This window comes from Neomonachus schauinslandi, chromosome 7 (assembly GCF_002201575.2).
Source record: "Neomonachus schauinslandi chromosome 7, ASM220157v2, whole genome shotgun sequence".
NCBI lineage: Eukaryota > Metazoa > Chordata > Mammalia > Carnivora > Phocidae > Neomonachus > Neomonachus schauinslandi.
This window is the reverse complement of record NC_058409.1, coordinates 25,737,174-25,751,265: the sequence shown is the minus strand read 5'-3', so window position 1 is coordinate 25,751,265 and position 14,092 is coordinate 25,737,174. Positions and strand designations below refer to the sequence as shown.

Below are 14,092 nucleotides of genomic sequence, written 5' to 3'. Positions count from 1 at the left end.
TGGTTTTTTAATGTATTTTTAGGGTTGAGTAAAGTATATTATGGAATGAACTCATGGTGTTTTATAAGATAGAGATGTATATATGTGTTTATGTATATACTTTTATATTTTTCTTAGTTTTTTCTGCTGACACAGCTCTAGCAATGAGTGCACCTAGCGCCTAGATCTTGGTTTCTAAATATTACTCTGCAGTAAAAGAAGACCAAGCTCCTTGGAGAAACGGCTGATTCCAGGGCTGGGGTAGGGGAAATAAATGATGAGCCTGGAACATTTTTGTTGTGCCAGAAAGTAAAAGACCTTTAAAAACATTTTGAAAGGACACAGATACCAGCTAGAAGGAACTTTTCATAGTCAATTGTGAGACAATGGGGGCAACAAAACAACCATAGCAATAGAGTGTAACATATAAATAAAGATGAGTATGAGTCCATATACATATAAGTTAATAATTAAAAAAATAAGTAAGTAGGGGGAGAAGACACAGCTCTTTCTTATAGCAGAATTCCATTTAATAAATGTAAAAGAAATGATGGAAAGAAAATCAACATTTGCCATCACACTAATAATTATTGCAGACTGAGTCATTCATGGATGCTAAAACTAAATGGGATATTTGCATAGTGTCAAAGTGTCTCCCACAAAATACTTATTAATTACAAAGGGAAAAGAGTAATTTTACAGAGGAGAAACCTGTTAGAAAACACCTTAGTAAATTGGTCAAAGTGAACATTCTCATTTATGGGACAAATTGACCTAATTTACTACCTGACAGGATGCAATGAAAACAACAACATTGTTTCCCTGATATTTCTACCAAAAATACATGACCTGAATCTAAACATGAGTAAATATCAGAAAAAATAAAATTTGGGGCACTATACAAAACAACTGGTCTGTAATATTCAAAAGAGTCAAGGCCTTGAAAGTCAAGGAAAGACTGAAGAACTACTCCATACTGAGGGAGAAATATCTGAAAGCCAAATAAAACATGTGATCCCCGACTGGAGTGTTTTGCTATGAAACACATACTGGGACGCTTGGAAGAACCTGAATGAGGTGTGTGGATTCGATGATAGGAATGTATTAATGTTAATTTCCTGCTTTTGATTATTGTATTGGGGTTAAGTAAGACAATACCACTGTTCATAGGAATTACATATAAATTCTAAGTTATTTGGGGCATCATACCAGCAATTTAGTCTCAAATGGTTCAGGAAAAAATATGCTTTGTACTATTTTTGTGACTTTGTTTACAAGTTTGAAATTATTTCAGAAGAAAACAATGTTCACATCAGCATTATTTGCATTAGCCCCAAACTGGAAACCATACAAAGGTTCATCAACAATGAAGAATGGATAAATGAATTCTAGTATATTCATATGGTAAAATATTATATAAAGCAACAAAATGAGCAAACTATAGCCACATGCAACAACTTAGATCTCATAAATATAATATCGAGCAAAATGAAGCCAAATATAAAAAGAATGCATACTACATTATTCTGTTTTCATAATGTTCAAAAACAGGTAAAATTGATCTGTAGTGACAAAGGTCGTGATGGTGGTTACCTCCCAGAAAGCAGGAGACCACGATTAGGAGAGGCACGAGAGGCTTCAGGTGTACTAGCAGTGTTCTATTTTTTGACCTGCGTTGGGGTCACACATGCTCTGCTCACTTAGTGAGAATTTGCTGAACTCTTATGATTTGTGCATTTTTGTATTATGGTTTTTATAAAAGTTAAAGAAGACTTGTGATATTAAGAAGGAAATATGTCACTTTGAATATTTCTATCAGAAGAGAATAGCTGATGGATGCCTAGGTGGCTCAGGCAGTTAGGCATTTGCCCCCAACTCAGGTCATGATCCCAGGGTCCTGGGATCGAGTCCTGCATCGGGCTCCTTGCTCAGGGAGGAACCTGCGTCTCCCTCTGCCTGCCACTCCCCCTGCTTGCACTCTCTCTCTGACAAATAAATAAATAAAATCCTTAAAAAAAAATAAAAAAATAAAAAATAAAACAAAATAAAAACAAACCCTCCTTAAAAAAACGAGAATAGCTGAAAATTAATGAACTAAACACCAACTGAAGAAATTTTTAAAAGAACAGAACAAAACCAAAATAAAAGGGATGAAATAATAACTTAAGAATGGAAATTAATGAAATGAAAATGGAGATATAGGGGCGCCTAGGTGGCTCAGTCGGTTAAATGTCTGCCTTCAGCTCAGGTCATGATCCCAGGGTCCTGGGATCGAGCCCCACATCAGGCTCTCTGTTCAGCGAGCCTCTCCCTCTGCCTACTGCTCTGCCTACCTGTGCTCTCTCTCTCTCTCTGTCAAATAAATAAAATCTTTAAAAAAAAAGAGAAAGAAAATGGAGATATAATAGAGAATATAATACAAAGAGAACAAAGCCACAAGCTGATTATTTAATAAGACTAGTAAAATTGATAAGCCTGTTGTGAAATGGATCAAGAAAAATGAGGAAGAGGCAGGTAAGGTAAGAAATGTGAAGGTGGCCATAAGTACTGATGTAGTTGAGATAAAAGCAAAATAAAACAAAAGCATTGCCAGCAACTTCCGGCAAATAAATTTGAAAATTTAAATGAAATGGAAGAACTTCTACAAAATATTAGTTAAGACTGACTCAAAATAGATAGAAAACCTGAATGATCCTATAACCAATCAAGAAAAAGAATCAAGGGGCACCTGGGTGGCTCAGTCGGTTAAGCTCTGCCTTTGGCTCAGGACCTGGTCTCAGGGTCCTGGGATCAAGCTCCCTGTCGGGCTCCCTGCTCAGTGGGGAGCCCACTTCTCCCTCTCACTCTGCTCTCCACTCTCCCCAACCCCACTTGTGCTCTCTCTCTCAGTAGATGAATGTGCTCTTGTGCTCTTGTGCTCTCTTCTCTCAAATAGATGAATAAAATCTTTGGGGGAAAAAAAGAATCAATTGTTAAAGTACCAGGTTTAAAAAATATGTTCTTTCAAGGGTACCTGGCTGGCTCAGGCAGTAGAGCATGCTACTCTTTCTGTAGGGATGTGAATTCAAGCCCCATGTTGGGCACAGAGCTTACTTGAAAATTAAAAAAACCAAAAAACAATAAGGGATGTTCTTTCAAACATTTAAGGATGAGATAATTCTCAAGTTGTACAGCTCCTCCAGAGAACAGAAAAAGGGGAACATACCCTAAGTCATCATATGAGGCTAGAATGTAATCTCCACCAGGATTGACATTTTTCTCTTTTGTTCATGATATGTCCAAGTGCCTAGAAAAGCGCCTTGGGTATAGTGGGCATTCAAAAAAATTTTTGTTCAGTGAATGAATGTATAGAATAGTCTTGAAACTAAAACCAGGTAAGGTCAATAAAACAAGGACAATAACAGCCCATTGTCATTTACGTATGGCTGCAAAACTCCTAAACACAATAGTAGCAAGCAAAATCCAGAATATATAAAAGTGATACTTGTATAACAACGAAGTTGGGTTTATCCCAGAATACAGGGGTGATTAGGAAATCTATTAGTGTAGTCTACCACTCTAACAGATTGAAGAGGGGAGAAACATTTATTTTAGAGGAGGCAAGGCAGGTCACAATTGGGAAATTACATAATTTATATTATTATACCTAAAATATATAGCAAATTCCTTTAAAAATCAATACAAGAGGGGCACCTGGGTGGCTCAGTCATTAAGCGTCTGCCTTCGGCTCAGGTCATGATCCCAGGGTCCTGGGATGGAGTCCCGCATCGCATCGGGCTCCTCGCTCAGCGGGGAGTCTGCTTCTCCCTCTCTCTGCCGCTACCCCTGCCTGTGCTCTCTCTCTCTCTGACAAATAAATAAATAAAATCTATAAAAAAGGGGGGGCGCTTGGGTGGCTCAGTCGTTAAGCGTTTGCCTTCAGCTCAGGTCATGATCCCGGGGTTCTGGGATCGAGCCCCATGTCGGGTTCCCTGCTCAGCGGGAAGCCTGCTTCTCCCTCTCCCACTACCCCTGCTTGTGCGCTCTCTCTCTCTCTCTCCCTCTCTCTCTTTCTCTGTGTCAAATAAATAAATAAATAAATAATCTTAAAAAAAAATACAAGAAAGACAACACACCTACCCCCCAAATGAGCAAAGGACAGAATCAGATATTTCACAAAAGCAGGAAGACGAATGGGCACTAACATGACAAGAGCCTCGGCTTCATCAATAAGCAGGGAAGTGAAAAATAAAACCTCAGAGCAGCAGCTCTGTGGAGGCGCCCCGCCCGCACAGCCCCCGCGCTGGTGCAGCCGCCCTCGCTCCCTCTGCTCCTCTTCCCTTCGCTCGCACCAGGGCTGATCAGCTGACCTAAGAACAGATTGCAGAGTTCAAGGAGGCTTTCTCCCCATTTGACAAAGATGGCGATGGCACCATCACAACAAAGGAACTTGGAACAGTCATGAGGTCACTGAGTCAGAACCCAACAGAACCTGAATTGCAGGATCTGATCAACGAGGTGGATGCCGACGGTAATGGCACCATTGACTTCCCAGAATTTTTGACTATGATGGCTAGAAAAATGAAAGATATAGACAGTGAAGAAGAAATTCGCAAGGCATCCAGAGTCTTCGACAAGGATGGCAACAGTCACATCAGCGGAGCTACGTCATGTCACGGGAGAAAAACTAACAGATAAAGAAGTAGATGAAATGATCAGAGAAGCAGATATTGATGGAGATGGGCAAGTCAACTATGAAGAATTTGTACAGATGATGACTGCCAAATGAAGGCCTACTTTCAACTCCTTTCCCCCCTTCTAGAAGAATCAGATTGAATCTTTTACTTAGCCTCTTGCAAAAAAAAAAGTTCATTTACTCATTCTGTTTCTATATAGCAAAACTGAATGTCAAAAGTACCTTCTGTCCACACAAAATCTGCAAGTATTGGTTGGTGTTCCTGTCCCCTAGAGATCAAGCTACACATCAGTTCTACAATATAAATACTTGTACTACCTTAATGATAAGGAAGCACCTAGTGGACTCCTTGCAGTTCCCTTTGCTCATGATTAATACACTGTTTGGGCTGGCCAGTTTTTCATGCAAGCAGCTTGACAATTGGGCACAGTCAGGCATTTGTATTAAAAGCGAAAAATGTGAAAAACAAATTTAAAACTTCTTCAAATGTGTTCTAATTCAACTTGTTAGTATAAATTGTCATAGCTGGTTTACTGAAAACAAAACATTTCAAATTGGTTTACCTCAGGATGCTGTGCAGAAAAATGGGTGAAGGATAAACTGTCTAGACGTAGCCCCACTTAGCAGGACGGCCCCCACCCATGGTGACCATGACACTCATCCCGGTGGCATGCTGTGTGTGTTGGTTTAGCGTTGTCTCGTGTTGTCCTAGAGCGAAATGGGTGTCACGCTGTCACCATTCACACCATTCACCATTCACACACACACACAAATTTTTTTTTTTAAAAGAAACCTTTACCAAGGGAGCATCTTGGGACTCTGTTTTTAAAACCTCCTGAACCATGACTTAGAGCCAGCAGAGTAGGCTGTGGATATGGACTTCAGCACACCCATCAACATTGCTGATCAAGAAATTACAATTTACGTCCATTCCAAGTTGTCAATGCTAGCCATTTTTTTCCAGTAAAAAAGACCATTAACTGAAAAAGAAAAAGAAAGAAAAAGAAAACCTCAGATTCCAGTTCTCACTCTTACTCAATAGGCAAAAGTAATTGTCAATACCAAGTGTTGGTGAGGATACAGAGCATCGGGATCTCTCATATATTGCTGGTGGGAGTGTACATTGGGACAAGCACTGTGGGAAATCTGGCATTATCTAATAAAGTTGTAGATGGATTTACCCTATGCCCGAATGTTCCTCTCCTTGGTGTCTACTGTAGAGAAAGTCTTGCACATGGACTTCAAGAGGTAAGTATAAGGATGTGTCAAGGAATGTTGTTTGTTATAGCAAAAACTGGAAACAATCCAAAAGTCCATCAGCAATAGAACTGGATAAATAAATAGTAACTTAATACAAACATAGTGAAAAGGAAAAACTACAACACATGCATCAACATCAATGAATCTCATAATATCTCTCATCAAAAAAAACAAGTTAGGGGGCGCCTGGGTGGCTCAGTCGGTTAAGCATCTGCCTTTGGCTCAGGTCATGATCTCAGGGTCCTGGGATCGAGCCCGGCGTTGGGCTACCTGCTCAGCTGGGAGTCTGCTTCTCCCTCTCCGTCTGTGTGCCCCCCCCACCCCAGACTCCCTGCTTATGTTTCTCTCTCTGTCTCAAATAAATAAATCTTTTTTTAAAAAAAGCAAGACAAGGTATGATTCCACATGTACAAGTTATAAACATGCAAAACTGTATCTTAAATACACAATATATGATTAGATTGCAAAGAAAGGCCAGGAAAAATAAACACAAAATTCAGGATAGCAGCTCTGTCGGCTGGGATGTAAATGGAGAGAGCGAGTACCAAGGAACTTCAGTGGTACTAGTGCTGTCTGATCTTGAATCATGGTTCAAGGGAGTTTGTTTTATTATTATTCAAGTATGCTAATTATATTTTTGTCAGCATGATTTTTTTCATAATAAAAAATATTTTAACAGAAAAGAAGCAATTCTTACAAGCTGAGGGTTGGAGTGGTGATGGGTATTGTTCTTAGAAATCAATACAAGAAGTGCAGGACCCTTCCAGATCATCCCCACAGGTGATTATCCACTTTCTGTTTCATTTTTTAATTTTAATTTTTGTGTGTCCTTTTATTGTGGAATATTTCATAAGTACAAGAGTGAATAGAGGGTGCCTGGGTGGCTCAGTCGGTTAAGCGACTGCCTTCGGCTCAGGTCATGATCCTGGAGTCCCGGGATCGAGTCCCACATCGGGCTCCCTGCTCGGCAGGGAGTCTGCTTCTCCCTCTGACCCTCCTCCCTCTCATGCTCTCTGTCTCAAATAAATAAATAAAATCTTAAAAAAAAAAAAAAAGAAAAAAAAAAGAGTGAATAGAGAATAATATAATAATCACATATGTGTTTGTGACCTTATGTAAAACTTCACAAAAATAGTTGAAGCCCCTGGTGTAACCCTCCCCAATTACATTCCCCTTCCTGCACTCCAATATCCATGATTCTGAAATTTGTATCTGTCATTCCCATACTTGTCTTCCTAATTTCATGCACGTGCCCTTAAGAGTTTGTATTGTATTGTTTGTATTGTATTGCTTGACATGTTTGGCATTTTATATAAATGGCATCATTCAGGGGCGCCTGGGTGGCTCAGTTGGTTCAGCGACTGCCTTCGGCTCAGGTCATGATCCTGGAGTCCTTGGATCGAGTCCCGCATCGGGCTCCCTGCTCGGCAGGGAGTCTGCTTCTCCCTCTGACCCTCCCCCCTCTCATGTGTTCTCTCTCATTCTCTCTCTCTCAAATAAATAAATAAAAAATAAAATCTTTTAAAAAAAAAAATAAATGGCATCATTCAGGACATATCCTTCTGCAACACCTTTTCCCCCAACCTTTTTTTTTAATGTTGATCCATGTTGATATGGTAGGATTCTTTTTTTTTTTAAGTTTAATTATTCAAGTAATCTCTATACCCAGTGTGGGTCTCAAACTCACGATCCCGAGATCATGAGTCACACACTCTATCGATTGAGCCAACCAGGTATCTCTGGCAGGATTCCTTGTATCCAGTCTTAATTTATGTTTATAATGCTCCAAAATTAAAAAAAAACTTTTTGTTGTGGGAAGTTTGAAATATATGCAGGAGTAGGCAGAGTATCATAACGGTCCCCCATGTACTCATCTCCCAGATTTAACAGTTATCAACATGTGGTCAGTTTGGTTTCATCAATTTCCCCACTCATTTCCTACCCTCTTATATGATTTTGGAGCAAATCCAAGACATCATATAATTCTCCCCTAAGCATTTCAATATGTATCAAAGCTAAGACCTCTTCTTACAAGGACATAATTATAGGTCTTTATAACAGTTATTAACACTTTGTTAATATCATCAACTATTCAGTGTTCAAATTTCCATATTTCTCATTTTCACATTGTTTGAATCAGGCCTCTGTTTTAATTTTTTTCTAAATTGCTGATGGGTTGCTCTGCACAAGGCATTCAGTGAAAGTGAAGTTCTGTTGAACATGTGTTGGGCTGAAGATCTCACTGAGTGGAGGGCACCTGCTCACTCCACTGATGGGCCGAGAATCTAAACTTCTTCAGGTGGCTTGTGGAAACTGGCAGGCATTTCCACAGATACTGGGTTTGTTCATCACTGGTAATCATTTAACTCTGTGATAATGTTCTTTTCAGTCAATTTGTAGACCTTGTGTAAAGAATGCCTGTGGCATATCTTTATTCGTAATACCCTGTTAGATGGTTGTGCAGGTACTCAATATTTACCATCAGGAAAGGTAGAAATATAATACTTCTTTGTTTACTAATAATACCGCTAAGCAAATGATGATTTTGTCACCTTACCATCCTGGTTCTTTCTTGAAACAAAGAAGGGCGTGGGATGAGACAAAAGAGTGAGGTGATGACCGAATGAGGTCATGTACGTGGAAGTAGGTTGCAACCCATTAGGTGCTATACAAAGGTGGTTTTAATACAACCAGCAGCCCTCATCTCTCACATGCTTTACTTCTGTAGTCACTGTACTTATAGCTTTTCCTTAGTCCACCTATCCAACATTGAGACTCTCATCCATCAGTTGGACTAATGTAGTCTGGCATCCTCTGCCAGGTCCATCACGTAGTCTTGAAAGTGGTGCTCTCATTGTTGGCACAGTGGTGCTCATGTGACATTTTGAATATTTTGGGCATAAAAATAGAAATTATTGGGAGCAGAAACATGAGGCTACTGAGGCTCATGATTAGAAGCATCACTTTCCTGAATGTAATACCATTAAGACAAAGATGAGCTCCTTAGGGGTACAAAAGCATGAATCTTTGGTCCATCTGGACTCTTAGTCACATGCCAGATGACATATTCAGTTGTGAAGAAAAGAAAAAAAAAGGAAGAATATCTACAAATGCTGCAAATATATTGTTTAATACTATACTATAATTAAAATGCAAAATGTAGGGCACCTGGGTGGCTCAGTCATTAAATGTTTGCCTTCGGCTCAGGTCATGATCCCAGGGTCCTGGGATCGAGCCCTGCATCAGGCTCCCTGCTCAGCGGGAAGCCTGCTTCTCCCTCTCCCACTCGCCCTGCTTGTGTCCCCTCTCTTGCTGTGTCTCTCTCTGTCAAATAAATAAATAAAATCTTAAAATAAATAAATAAATAAATAAAACGCAAAATGTAATTAGGGATTACATAATGTTCTTAGCTTTCTAGGAATGAACTGTCCTTAAAACATTTAACCCATTGTTTGACCATACCTTTGCATTTGAATCTGTTTTCAGAAACACAAAATTGCCCATAGTTGAGGAATGCTTCCTCTCTCACAGTTACCCACCGAGCTAGAATTATGGAGATGGACTAAGGAGAAAACCAGCCTACCCCTGCCACAAGGTTGTACTTCTCAGCCAGCCTGCTGTGGAGGGCAGCAGGAGAAAGGGAGTGGTGAGCTCTGTCCAGAAGAATAAGCCACTCCTCTTTCTCTAGCAGCCCAGAGCAATTATTTCATGAGGAACCATCTTGACGACGTATGCCCAGTCATATGGTCAAGCTACGCTGTTCAGCTGCATTGTTTCCTGTTGTAATAGGTGTTGTAGGTGTCATCTGGTATTTGGGTGAGGCAGGAATCTGAGCAGTCTCACTTGAAGTCTTGTTGACATTGGGAACTTCGCACTGACTTAAAACATTATTTAGTACAAGGCAGAGGACTCGTTCAGCAATTAGGACTGCTGGTTTTCTGCAGCTGAAACCCAGTTGTAGTCACTGGCCTCATGGTCTTGACTATCTATAGGCAGGGTTAGATGATGCAGCATAGTTGTGCAGCCTTCACCATCTCTTCTGCCCTTGAATTACAAATATACCAAGAATGCACAGCACAACTGCATCACCAGGAAAAGCAGGCTAGAAGTGCTTCTAGCTCTGTGCCATGTTTTAGGTCTAACACGTTGTGTGTTTATTTTGGCAAAAGCTTTGGGAGCAGAGGAAGTCATAGTCTGATTTTATCATTTCAATCTCAAAACATCACTGATAATAGTTTTCCCTTGACAGTTCCCTAAACTCAGCAATGTTCAATTGTATTTTACAGCATTTGCTCTCCAGAGGTAAATTCTTTTTTAAGATTTTATTTATTTGAGAGAGAGAGAGAGGGAGCAACAAGCAGGGGGAATGGCCGAGGAAGAGGGAGAAGCAGGCTCCCCACTGAGTAGGGAACCCGACGTGGGGCTTGATCCCAGGACCCTGATATTACGACCTGAGCTGAAGACAGATGCCCAACCAACTGAGCTATCCAGGTGCCCCATAAATTCTGTTTAGTAGTAGGGGAATGGTCCCTCTATTAAAATCTAGCCCAGTCTTTGAGATTCTTCTGTAAAAGAGGACCTTAGGGAAACAATATCATAATAATGGTAATGAACCACAACTTTATTGAACAAACATTGGTGAGTTGTATTGAGTTGCCAATGTGTGTTTGCTAACTAGATTCTAAGCACTACTTGCATGGCAAAGAGCCAAATGTTCTTCATCTTTTTTTTTTTTTAAAGATTTTATTTATTTGAGAGAGAGAGAGCATGAGAGTGGGGAGGGGCAGATGGAGAAGCAGGCTCCCCACTGAGTAGGGAGCCTGATGCGGGGCTCGATCCCAGGACCCTGGGATCATGACCTGAGCCGAAGGCAGACGCCTAACCGACTGAGCCACCCAGGTGCCCCCAAATGTTCTTCATCTTTTATTCCCCGTGGCACTTAGTACATGGCAGGGATTCAACAAAATAGAACAGAAAAGATGTGTATCAGAATAATAATAATAGGGCACCTGGGTGGCTCAGTTGGTTAAGCGACTGCCTTCGGCTCAGGTCATGATCCTGGAGTCCCTGGATCGAGTCCCGCATCAGGCTCCCTGCTTGGCAGGGTGCCTGCTTCTCCCTCTGACCCTCCCCCCTCTCATGTGCTCTCTCTCTCTCATTCTCTCTGTCTCAAATAAATAAATAAAATCTTTAAAAAAAAAAAGAATAATAATAATAATACAAGGCAGAAAGTAGTGCTGAGAAAGAGGTATGAATGATCTGGGTGACCGTCAGCTGGGGGAACTATAAAAGCTTCAAGGAGTGGTGTCTCTTGACTGGTAGATGGACCTCAATAGACTGAAATAAGAGCTGTTGTATATTGGGTGTTTATTATGTGCCAGGCACTGTGCTAAGCATTTTGCATGCTTAATCCAACCAAATCTTGCCACAACTCTATGGGAAAGGTACTTTCATCATTCCCATTTTAGAGTTGAAGAAACTTGTGACTCAGGCAGATTAACTGATTTTTATTAAAGTCACACAGCTGGTAGGTGACAGAGCCAGCATCCGAACCAGTCTGACACGAAGGTTATGCTCTTGAACACTGGGCTATACTGTCCCTTATTTTAAGAAGTGAATTCAGTGTTTCATTGTTTGATAAAACATGGCCTATGTTCTAAAAACATTTACTAGTTGATGTGGCTGGAGAATAAGGTATGTGGAGAGTAGAGAGCAGTGAGCAATAAGGTTGTTCCAGTAAGTCAAGGACAAGTCTCAGAACTTGCAATGCTATCCTAAAGAATTAGGGATTTTTGGAAGGTGATGGAAGCATTAAATGCCTATTAGTGAAGTGGCAGAACTAGATAAGTGCTATAGGACGACAGGTCGGGGGGGGAGGGGCGGAGAGGCATACAAGCCAGTTAGGTGGCTATTGCAGGAGTGGTGCAGGAGTGAAAAGGCTTGCACAGCCCCAAGAATATGTGATTTCCTCCTGCAAGCCTCGCTAGGATTGTTTCATGTTAAGAAAATAAAACGTTCGGGGCGCCTGGGTGGCTCAGTTGGTTAAGCGACTGCCTTCGGCTCAGGTCATGATCCTAGAGTCCCGGGATCGAGTCCCGCATCGGGCTCCCTGCTCGGCAGGGAGTCTGCTTCTCCCTCTGACCCTCCTCCCTCTCATGCTCTCTGTCTCTCATTCTCTCTCTCTCAAATAAATAAATAAAATCTTTAAAAAAAAAAAAAAGAAAGAAAACGTTCAAAAATCTAGTCTTGGGGCGCCTGGGTGGCTCAGTGGGTTAAGCGTCTGCTTTCAGCTCAGGTCATGATCCCAGGGTCCTGGAGTGGAGCCCTGCATCGGGCTCCCTGCTCAGCTGGGGAGTCTGCTTCTCCCTCTCCCTTTCCCGCCCCCCCCCCCACTCCCGCCCCCTCTCTCTCTCAAAAAAAAAAAAAATCTTCTAAAAAAAAACTAGTCTCACAAACAACATGAATTAGAGAACATGAATTAGCTTACAAAATGTGCTCTATTTGAAAACTTTAAAAATAGGATTTGACTTAGAGAATATTTTGCACATAAATCTTTGGGATCCGCATAAACTAACCTCTGTGTTTATGTAACATTCTTAAGGGAGCGTTTGTTGATCAGTACAAAGGAATACAGGGAATATGTATATATCCCTTGAAACACCCCCCCTTTTGTTAAGTGACTCTACTTTCTCTTCTAACCCTTGTGAATGACACTAAATGTTATTACAGGTCCAATAAATTCTTAAAATATTTCCAAAGAAACAGAAACCAGTAGAATTAGGCATTGGAAAACTCTCATAGACTGTTGCTTCTGGAGTGTGCTCTGGATCTACAGTTAATTCCCTTGCCTGCAGAGCTGGCTCACATTCCTGAGTTGTGTGTATAGCTCTGAGGCAACAAGTGACACCATGACATTGACTGACTACATGGAGTCTCCTCTTGTCCGAAGGGAATTGCTCATGAGGAGGCAGGCTCTCTAATTTTCCTTTTGGGATTCTGTCCCATGATTCCCCATCCCTAAATGCAGAATAGACACACAATAAATATTAGGTTGACTATGAGGTTTTTCATCACCCACTTTCTGATGTTTTATTGGCAAAGCTAGGACTGTGTCCCATTTCATCGTGTAGTCTGTGGGAATGGTACTATTTCACACCTCTCCACATTGGTCAACACTTTTTATATGCTGACTGAAACATGATCACCTGGATATGACAGAATTATTAATTTCAAGTGGGGGGAGTGATTCAGTTTAAAATGAGTTTTTATCTTTTAGAGATACATATTGAATATTTATACATGAAATGATATGATGCCTATGATTCGCCTCAAACAACACTGGATGGAGGAAGTTGGCAGGGGTGCAGATAAAATAATAATGGGTACAACGGGTATGAGTTGGTGATTGTTGAAACTGGATAATGAGTGTATGGGGGATCATTATAATCCTACATGAATTAGTGAATAATTATAAGCTTTATGAAAGGTCTACTCATGTATATGTTTGAAATTATACATAATTTTTAGATGATCACTCTAGATTTTGGGCCGAGTACTGCAATGAAAAAGAAATATTAATGAATTGTTTCTAGAAAAATGTGCATGCCCAGTCATTTCTCTTCTCAGTACATAGTATATTAGTCAGTCTGTCCCCCATCTCCAAACCTTCACTAACTCTGTAGAGCTGTGATTAGCTTCCTATGCATTTGCCCCTGCTTTTTCTCCTCTGGCTTGTCTCTTCCATTTGATTAGTAATTTCATCATGGCAGGACTTTCCATGTAACCAGCTCTTCATCCGCGTGGTACTATGATTTCTCAAGGATGATAAAATAGGGCGCCTGGGTGGCTCAGTTGATTGAGCGACTGCCTTCGGCTCAGGTCATGATCCTGGAGTCCCGGGATCGAGTCCCACATCGGGCTCCCTGCTCGGCAGGGAGTCTGCTTCTCCCTCTGACCCGCCTCCCTCTCATGCTCTCTGTCTCTCATTCTCTCTGTCTCAAATAAATAAATAAAATCTTTAAAAAAAAAAAAAGGATGATAAAATAAAGTGTTAAAGATAAGATAGTAGATCAGTGTAAGCCAGTACTTTTCAAAAGGCTTGCAAAGGGATGGTGATTATCTAAATGTCGATTTATGTGTCAGGAACATCTGAGTTCAATTCAGTCACAAGAGTGATTC

General features: G+C 40.8%; 1 pseudogene; it reads left to right on the top strand.

Moving 5' to 3' along the window:
• Positions 1 to 2,478: 2,478 nt before the first annotated feature.
• On the top strand, positions 2,479 to 4,747 carry LOC110591208 (annotated as a pseudogene).
• Positions 4,748 to 14,092: the final 9,345 nt, after the last annotated feature.